Source organism: Bos javanicus, chromosome 13 (genome assembly GCF_032452875.1).
Source record: "Bos javanicus breed banteng chromosome 13, ARS-OSU_banteng_1.0, whole genome shotgun sequence".
In the NCBI taxonomy this organism is placed as follows: Eukaryota; Metazoa; Chordata; class Mammalia; order Artiodactyla; family Bovidae; genus Bos; species Bos javanicus.
In genome coordinates this window covers 47,596,237-47,606,388 of record NC_083880.1, presented here as the reverse complement: position 1 = coordinate 47,606,388, position 10,152 = coordinate 47,596,237, and positions in this window count along the sequence as shown.

Sequence of the window (10,152 nt, the reverse complement as noted above, 5' to 3'; positions counted from 1 at the left end):
CTTCCAAATTTGGGTAGTTATGAATAAAACTGCTGTAAATATCCATGTGAAGGTTCTTCTGTGGACGTAAGTTTTCAACCCCTTTGAGTAGATACCAAGAAGCATGATTGCTGGATCTTAAGGTAAGTATATGTTTACTTTCGAAGCAACCACTAAGTGGCTTCCAAAGTGGCTATACCATCTTGCATTCCCACTAGAAATGGATGAGAGTTCCTATTGCTCTATACCCTCACCAACATTTGGTGTTGTCAGCGTTCTGGGTCTTGGCCATTCTTACTAATGGTATCTCATAGTTGTTTTAATTTGCATTTCCCTGATGACATCTGATGTGGAGCATCTTTTCATTTGCTATTTGCCATCTGTATAATCTTTTTTGGTGAAAGTGAAAGTGTTAGTCTCTCAGTCTTGTTCGACTCTTTGTGACCCCATGGACTGTAGTCCCCAGGCTCTTCTGTCCATGGAGTTCCCCAGCCGGGGTACTGGGGTGGATTGCCATTCCCTTCTCCAGGGGATCTTCCCAACCCAGGGACTGAACCCAGGTCTCCTGCATTGCAGGCAGATTCTTTACCATCTGAGCCACCAGGGAAGCCCCTTCTTCAGTGAGGTATCTGTTAAGGTCTTTGGTCTACTTTTTAATTGAACTATTTGTTTTTATATTTAAGAGTTTTAAGAGTTCTTTGCATATTTTAGGAAATATTTATCAGATATATCTTTTGCAAATATTTTCTCCCCAAGCTAGTAGTTTATCTTTTCATTCTATTGACAGTATCTTTTGCAGAGAAGTTTTTAATTTTAATGAAATTTGGCTTATTAATTCTTTCTTTCAAAGATCATGCCTTTGGTATTGTATCTGAAAAGTCATCACCAAACTCAAGGTTATCTAAATTTTCTCTTATGCTGTCTTCTAGGAATTTTACAAGTTTGTACTTTACATTTGGGTATGTGATCCATTTTTCTTGGGTTTTGGGTTTTTAATTTTTCTTTATTTTTATTGAAGTATAGTTGATATACAATATTATATAAGTTACAGATGTAAAATATAGTGATTCACAATTTTAAATGTTATACTTCATTTGTAGTTATTATAAAATATTGGTTATACTCCCCATGTTGTACAATATATCCTTGCTGCTTATTTTATATGTCATAGTTTGAACCTCTTAATCCTCTACCTTTTTACTTCCCCTCCCTTCTTCCCTCTCTCCACTACTGGTAACCACTAGTTTGTTCTCTATAAGGAGGGTATGTGATCCATTTCAGGATTTGGAATAGCTCAACTGGAATTCCATCACCTCCACTAGCTTTGTTCGTAGTGATGCTTTCTAAGGCACACTTGACTTCACATTCCAGGATGTCTGGCTCTAGGTCAGTGATCACACCATCATGATTATCTGGGTCGTGAAGATCTTTTTTGTACAGTTCTTCTGTGTATTCTTGCCATCTCTTCTTAATATCTTCTGCTTCTGTTAGGTCCATACCATTTCTGTCCTTTATTGAGTCCATCTTTGCATGAAATGTTCCTTTGGTATCTCTGATTTTCTTGAAGAGATCTCTTGTCTTTCCCATTCTGTTGTTTTCCTCTATTTCTTTGCATTGATCGCTGAAGAAGGCTTTCTTATCTCTTCTTGCTATTCTTTGGAACTCTGCATTCAGATGTTTATATCTTTCCTTTTCTCCTTTGCTTTTAGCTTCTCTTCTTTTCACAGCTATTTGTAAGGCCTCCCCTTACAATTTGGAAAACTCAGCAGTGGCCACAGGACTGGAAAAGGTCAGTTTTCATTCCAATCCCAAAGAAAGGCAATGCCAAAGAATGCTCAAACTACTGCACAATTGCACTCATCTCACACACTAGTAAAGTAATGCTCAAAATTCTCCAAGCCAGGCTTCAGCAATATATGAACCGTGAACTTCCTGATGTTCAAGCTGGTTTTAGAAAAGGCAGAGGAACCAGAGATCAAATTGCCAACATCCACTGGATCATGGAAAAAGCAAGAGAATTCCAGAAAAACATCTATTTCTGCTTTATTGACTATGCCAAAGCCTTTGACTATGTGGATCACAATAAACTGTGCAAAATTCTGAAAGAGATGGGAATACCAGACCACCTGATCTGCCTCTTGAGAAATTTGTATGAAGATCAGGAAGCAACAGTTAGAACTGGACATGGAACAACAGACTGGTTCCAAATAGGAAAAGGAGTTCGTCAAGGCTATATATTGTCACCCTGTTTATTTAACTTATATGCAGAGTACATCATGAGAAACACTGGACTGGAAGAAACACAAGCTGGAATCAAGATTGCCAGGAGAAATATCAATAACCTCAGATATGCAGATGACACCACCCTTATGGCAGAAAGTGAAGAGGAACTAAAAAGCCTCTTGATGAAAGTGAAAGAGGAGAGGGAAAAAGTTGGCTTAAAGCTCAACATTCAGAAAACGAAGATCATGGCATCCGGTCCCAGCACTTCATGGGAAATAGATGGGGAAACAGCGGAAACAGTGTCAGACTTTATTTTTCTGGGCTCCAAAATCACTGCAGATGGTGACTGCAGCCATGAAATTAAGACGCTTACTCCTTGGAAGGAAAGTTATGACCAACCTAGACAGCATATTCAAAAGCAGAGACATTACTTTGCCAACAAAGGTCCATCTAGTCAAGGCTATGGTTTTTCCTGTGGTCATGTATGGATGTGAGAGTTGGACTGTGAAGAAGGCTGAGCGCCGAAGAATTGATGCTTTTGAACTGTGATATTGGAGAAGACTCTTGAGAGTCCCCTGGACTGCAAGGAGATCCAACCAGTCCATTCTGAAGGAGATCAGCCCTGGGATTTCTTTGGAAGGAATGATGCTAAAGCTGAAACTCCAGTACTTTGGCCACCTCATGTGAAGAGTTGACTCATTGGAAAAGACTCTGATGCTGGGAGGGATTGGGGGCAGGAGGAGAAGGGGACGACAGAGGATGAGATGGCTGGATGGCATCACTGAGTCGAAGGACGTGAGTCTGAGTGAACTCCGGGAGTTGGTGATGGACAGGGAGGCCTGGCGTGCTGCGATTAATGGGGTTGCAGAGAGTTGGACACGACTGAGGGACTGATCTGATCTGATCTGATCTGTGATCCATTTTGAGTTAATTTTTGTGAAGCTGTAAAGCCTTATTTAGATTCTTTTTTTTTTTAATGTGGATGTCCAGTTGCTTCATCACCATCTGTTGGAATTTTTCTCCATAGTTCTGCTTTTTCTCCTTTGTCAAATATCAACTGGCTATATTTATGTGGATCTATTTCTGGGCTCTCTATTCCATTCCATTGATCTATTTGTCTGTTCTCTCACCAATACGACACTGTATTGATTGCTATAGCTTTATACTAAAGCTTGAAATTGGTCGTGTCAGCGCTCCAATTTGTTTTTCTCCTTCAGTATCATGTTGGCTATTCTGAGTCTTTTGCCTCCCCATACAAACTTTAAAATCCGTTTATCGATAGACACAAAGTACCTTGCTGTATTTTGACAGGGATTGTGTTAAATCTACAGGTCAAGTTGGGAAAAACTGACATCTTGACAATATTAAATCTTCCTATCTGTGAATATAGGATAGCTCATTTATTTAGTTATGTTTTGATTTCTATCACTAGAGTTTTGTAGTTTTTCTCATATAAATCTTGTCCTATTTTGTTAGTATTCTGTTATGTGGGGAAGCTAATGTAAATGATATTGCATTTTTTAATTTCAAATTCCACTTGTTCCTTGTTAGCATGTAGGAAAGCATTTGACTTTTATATATTAACCTTGTATCTTGCAACCTTTAGTTGGAGAAAGTTTTTTATTGATTCAATCATGCCATGTGCAACACAGATTGTTTTATTTCTCTGTTTCTAATCCGTATTCCTTTTATTTCCTTTCCTTTATTATTGCATTAGTTAGGACTTTCAGTATGATATTGAAAGCAGTGATGAAAGAAGACATCCTTGCCTTGTTCTTGGTCTTAGTGGGAAAGCTTTCAGTTAGGTTTTCTGTAGATATTCTTTATCAGGCTGAGGAAGTTCAACTCTTCTTAGTTTACTGAGGTTTTTTTTTTTTTTCCACCTGAATAAGTGTTGAATTTTGTTAAATGCTTTTTCTGTATCTATTAATATGATCATGTTTCTTTAGCCTATTGATGTAACATTAATTGATATTCAAATGTTGGACCAGCCTTTTATACCTGGGATAAATCCCACATTGTTGCAGTATATAATTCTTTTTTCTATTTTGTTGGATTCAACTTGATAATATTTTGGTGAATATTTTCACATCTATGTTTATGAGAGATATTGGTCTGTAATTCCCTTATAATGTCATTGTCTGATTTGGGGATTAGGATAATATTGGCCTCATAGAATGAGTGAGGAGTTACTGCTTCTGCTTTTATCTTCTGAAAGAAATTGCAGGGAACTGGTGTAACTTTTTCCTTAAATGTCTGTTAGAATTCACCAGTGAACTCATCTGAGCGTGTTTTCTGTTTTGGAAGGTTATTAATTATTGATTCAATTTCTTTAATATAGGGATACCTATTTAGATTATTTCTTCTTATGTGAGCTTTGGCAGATTGTGTCTTTAAAAAAATCATTTTTAATCTAGGTTATCTAATTTTGGGCATAGAGTTGTTCAAAGTATTCCTTAATTATTCTTTTAATATATTGGCAGTAACATCCCCACTTTCATTTTTGCTGTTAGCAATTTGTGTCCTCTCTTTTTTTTTTTCTTAGCCTGACTAAAAGCCCATCAATTTTATTAATCTTTTCAAAAAACCAGTTTTTGGTCTCATTGATTTTGCTCTATTAATTTTCTGTTTTTAATTTCTTTCATTTCTGTTCTAATTTCTCTTATTTATTTTCTTCTGCTTACTTTGGATTAATTTGTTCTTATTCTAGTTTCCTAAAGTAGAGGTTAAATGATTTATTTTAGATCTTTCCTCTTTTCTAATGTATACATTCTATGTTACTCAATTTTCTTCAAACCTCTGTTTTTATTGTATCCTACAAATTTTTATGAGTTGCATTTTCATTTAGTTGAAATATTTTAAATTTTCTTGAGATTTTTCCTTTGACTCATGTATTATTTAGAAGTGTGTTGTTTTATTTCCAAATATTTTGAGATTTTCCAACTATCTTTCTGATATTGATTTCTAGTTTAATATCATTGTGATCTGAGAGTAGACATTACATGATTTCTCTTTTTTTTTAATTGCTTAATGTATACAAGTTCATCATCACTAGACCTGCCTTACAAGAAATACTAAAGAAATTTCTTCAAATTGAAACAAAAGGATGCTAATGACATGAAAACATATAAACATATAAAACTCGGACATGACTGAGCAACTGAACTGAACAGTAAATATACTCAAGTTCAGAATACTCTAATACTGTAATGAAAGTGAAAGCAAAAGTGTTAGTTACTCAGTCCTGTCTGACTCTTTGAGACCCCATGGATTGTAGCCTGCCAGGCTCCTCTGTCCATGGGATTCTCCAGGCAAGAATACTGGAGTGAGTTGCCATTTCCTACTCCAGGGGATCTTCCTGACCCAGGGATTTAACCCACTTCTCCTGCACTACAGGCAGATTCTTTACTGTCTGAGCCACCAGGGGAGTCAATACTGTAATGGTGGTGTATAGATCACTTTTATCTCAAGTAGAAAAATTGTAAATAATATTAAAAGTAACCATAGCTACAATAGCATGTTAGTGAATGTGCAATATAAAAATGTATGAAGTATGACATCAGTAGCATAAAATATGTGGGGAGAAGTAAAAGTATAGCATTTTTATATGCAGTTTATGGTAAGCTATTATCAGCTTTTTAAAAAATGTTATATCTAGAAAACTTTATGTGAGACTCCATGAGGCTTTATGTAAAACTCACAGTAGCCATAAAGAAAAAAACCTATCATAGATATCCAAAAGTAAAAGGGAAAGAAATTAAAGCATATTACTACCAAAAAATAAATAAAAATCACAAATAAAGACAAGAAAGGCAGGGAAAAAGCAACTAAGGAACTAAAAAAACTAAAAAACAATGAACAAAATGGCAATAGTATGTCCTTACTACTAGTAATAGTCCTTACTATTATATAGTAACATACATTACTTACTTACTATTACTTACTGTTAACTAGTAATAGTCCTTACTATTATATAGTAACATACATTACTTACTTACTATTACTTACTGTTAACTAGTAATAGTCCTTACTATTATATAGTAACATACATTACTTACTTACTATTACTTACTGTTAACTAGTAATAGTCCTTACTATTATATAGTAACATACATTACTTACTAGTCCTTACTATTATTACCCACTAATAATTACTTGGAGCCTGGCAGATTACAGTCCATGGGGTCACAAAGGGTCGGACACGACTGAGTGACTAACACACTTTCTTGCTTAAATGTAAATGGACTAAATTCTCTAATCAAAAGGCACAAAGTGGTTGAATGGGTTAAAAAAGATAAGATCCAACAGTATGCTACCTATAAGACCCTCACTTTAGCTTTAAAAATACACTTAGCTTGAAAATGAGTGATAGAAATGGAGTATCAGATAAAATGAACTTTCAGTCAAAATTGGTCACCAGAGAAAAAGATACTATATAGTGGTAAAGGGGTCAGTTCATCAAGAGTATACAACAATTGTAAATACATATGCACCCAACACGGGAGCACCTAAGTATTTCAAGCAAATATTAATAGAACTGAAGAGAGAGAGAGATAGCAATACAATAGTAGTAGGAGACATCAATACCTGACATTTAACATTGAACACATCATCCAGACAGAAAATTAATAAGAAGCATACCTGAATAACACTATAGATCAAATGGACCTAACAGATACATACAGAACATTCCATACAGCAGCAAAAAAATACACATTTTTCTCAAGCACACACAAAATATTCTCCAGGACATTGTACATTGGGTCACAAAGAAAGCTTCAATGATTTAAGGAGATTGAAATCACATTTAGTGTCTATTCCAACTTCAATGGTATGAAACCAGAAATCAGCAACAGGAAAAAACTGCAAAATTTACAATCATGTGGGAATTAAACAACACACTCCTAAATAACCAACGAGTTGAAGAAGAAATCAAAGGAAAAATCATAAAATTCTTTGAGACAAGCAAAAATGAAGTCACAACTATCAAAACTTATGGGATGTATCAAAAGCAGTCTTAAGATGGAAGATTATAACAATAATTAAGAAACATTAAGAAACAATAATTATAACAATAATTAAGAAACATTAAGAAAAAGAAAGATCTCAGATGAGCAACTTGAATTTATACCTCAAGGAATTAATAAAGACTAGAAAGACAAATAAAATCAATAAAACTAAGAGTTGGCTTTTTGAAAAGATAAAAAAAAACTGAGAAAACTTTAGCTAGTCTAAGCAAGGAAAAAAAGAAAGGACTCATAAAAGTGTAAATGACAGAAGAGACATTACAACTGGTACTATGAAAATACAAAGAACCCTAAGGTTACTATAACAATGAACTGGATAACCCATTAATAAAAGGAACTGATAAATTTCTAGAAACATATATACAATCTACCAAGATTGAATCATAAAGAAATAGACAAACTGAGCAGATCAATAGTGATTAAGGAGATTGAAATCATAATCAAAAGCCTTCCACCAAAGAAAAGCTCAGGAGAGGATGCTTTCGCTGGTGAATTCTACTACAAATTTAAAGAAGAATTTTTTTTAAATCCTCAAATTCATATGGAATCACAAAAGACCTGGAATAGCCAAATAAATCCTGAAAAAAGAAGTAAAAAGCTGGAGGCATGATACTTCTTGGTTTTGAACTATACTGCAAAGCTATAATAAACATGCAGAAGGAAATGGCAATCCATGCCAGTATTCTTGTCTGGAGAATCCCAAGGACAGAGGAGCCTGGTGGGCTGCAGTCCAAGGGGTCGCAAAGAGTCAGACACAATGAAGTGATTTAGCATAGCATAATAAACAAATAGTATAGTACTAGCATAAAAGCTGGAGAAGGCAATGGCACTCCACTCCAGTACTCTTGCCTGGAGAATCCCATGGACGGAGGAGCCTGGTAGGCTGCAGTCCATGAGATCGCTAGGAGTCGGACACGACTGAGCAACTTCACTTTGACTTTTCACTTTCATGCATTGGAGAAAGAAATGGCAACCCACTCCAGTGGTCTTGCCTGGAGAATCCCAGGGACGGGGGAGCCTGGTAGGCTGCTGTCTATGGGGTCGCACAGAGTCGGACACGACTAAAGTGACTTAGCAGCAGCAGCAGCAGCATAAAAGCAGACACACAGTCTAATGGAACAGAATGCAGAGCCCATAATTAAACCCATGTACATACACTTAACTCATATTTGACAAGGTAGCCAATAATACTCACTGGGGGAAAGATAGTCATTTCAATAAATGTTGTTGGGAAAATTGGATGTGCACAAACAAAAGGATGAAATTGGATCCCTAGATACATCACTCACAAAAATTAACTTGAAATATATTAAACACTTGAATGTAAGGCCTGAATTTGTCAAACTCCTAGAGGAAAACAGGGAAAATGTTCCATGACATTGGTCTTGGTGACCATTTTTTAACTATAACCCTAAAAGCATGCTCAAGAAAAACAAAAATAAACAAGTGGGATTATATCAAACTAAAAAGCTTCTGCACATCAACAGAAACAATCAACAGATGAAGAGGCATCCTAATGGGATAGGAGAAAATATTTGCAAACCATCTTCCAGCACTGGGATAACCCAGAGGGATGGTATGGGGAGGGAGGTAGGAGAGGGGTTCAGGATTGGGAACACGTGTACACCCGTGGCGGATTCATGTTGATGTATGGCAAAACCAATACAATATTGTAAAGTAATTAGTCTCTAATTAAAATAAATAAATTAAAAAAACAAATAAGGTGTTAATATCCAAAATGTATAAGGAATTCATACAACTCAATAGCAATAATAATAATCTGATTTTTAAATGGTCAGAGGGCTGATTAGGCTTTTTTTTCAAAGACATACAAATGGACAACAAGTACATGAAAAGATGCTTCAATATCACTAATCATCAGGGAAATGAAAATCAAAACCACAGTAAGATATTACCTCATCCCTGTTAGAATGGCTATTATCAAAAAGACAAAAGACAGCAAGTTTTGGCAAGGTTATAGAGAAAGGAGAACCCTGTGCAGTGTTGGTTGGAATGTAAATTGGTGCAGCCACTATGAAAAAAGTTGTGAAAGTTCCTCAAAAAATTAAAAATAGAACTACCATATGATCCAGCAATCCCCCTTTTGGGTATATATCAAAAGAATATAAAACCACTACCATAAAGAGATATCTGCACCCCCATGTTCTTTGCAGTGTTATTCACAATAGCCTAGACATGGAAACAACCTAAGTGTCCTGCTGCTGCTGCTGCTAAGTCGCTTCAGTCGTGTCCAACTCTGTGTGACCCCATAGACGGCAGCCCACCAGGCCCCGCCGTCCCTGGGATTCTCCAGGCAAGAACACTGGAGTGGGTTGCCATTTCCTCCTCCAATGCATGAAAGTGAAAAGTGAAAGGGAAGTCGCTCAGTCGTGTCCGACTCTTAGCGACCCCATGGACTGCAGCCTACCAGGCTCCTCCATCCATGGGATTTTCCAGGCAAGAGTACTGGAGTGGGGTGCCATTGCCTTCTCCACCTAAGTGTCCATGAATGTATGAACAAATGAGATATACATATGATGGAATACTGTAGAATGGTGGTTGCCAGGGGCTGGAGAGGAAATGGGGAGATGTTGGTTGAAGGGTACAAACTTGCAGTTATAATATCAATATAAGTTCTGAATATCTAATTACAGCATGGTGATTATAGTTAACAGTACTGCATTATATACTCGAAAGGTGATGAGTTGAAAGTTGACCACTTTAAACTGTCTCACCACCAAAAAAAAAAAAAAGAAATGTGAGGTGATGGATGTGTTAATTAACATTATTTTGGTAATCATTTCACAACATATACATGTATCAAACCATCACATTGTATACCTTAAACTTACACATTGTTATATATCAACTCTATCTAATAAATCTGAAAAAATAAAGTAAAAAATATTAAAGAAAAGAAGGA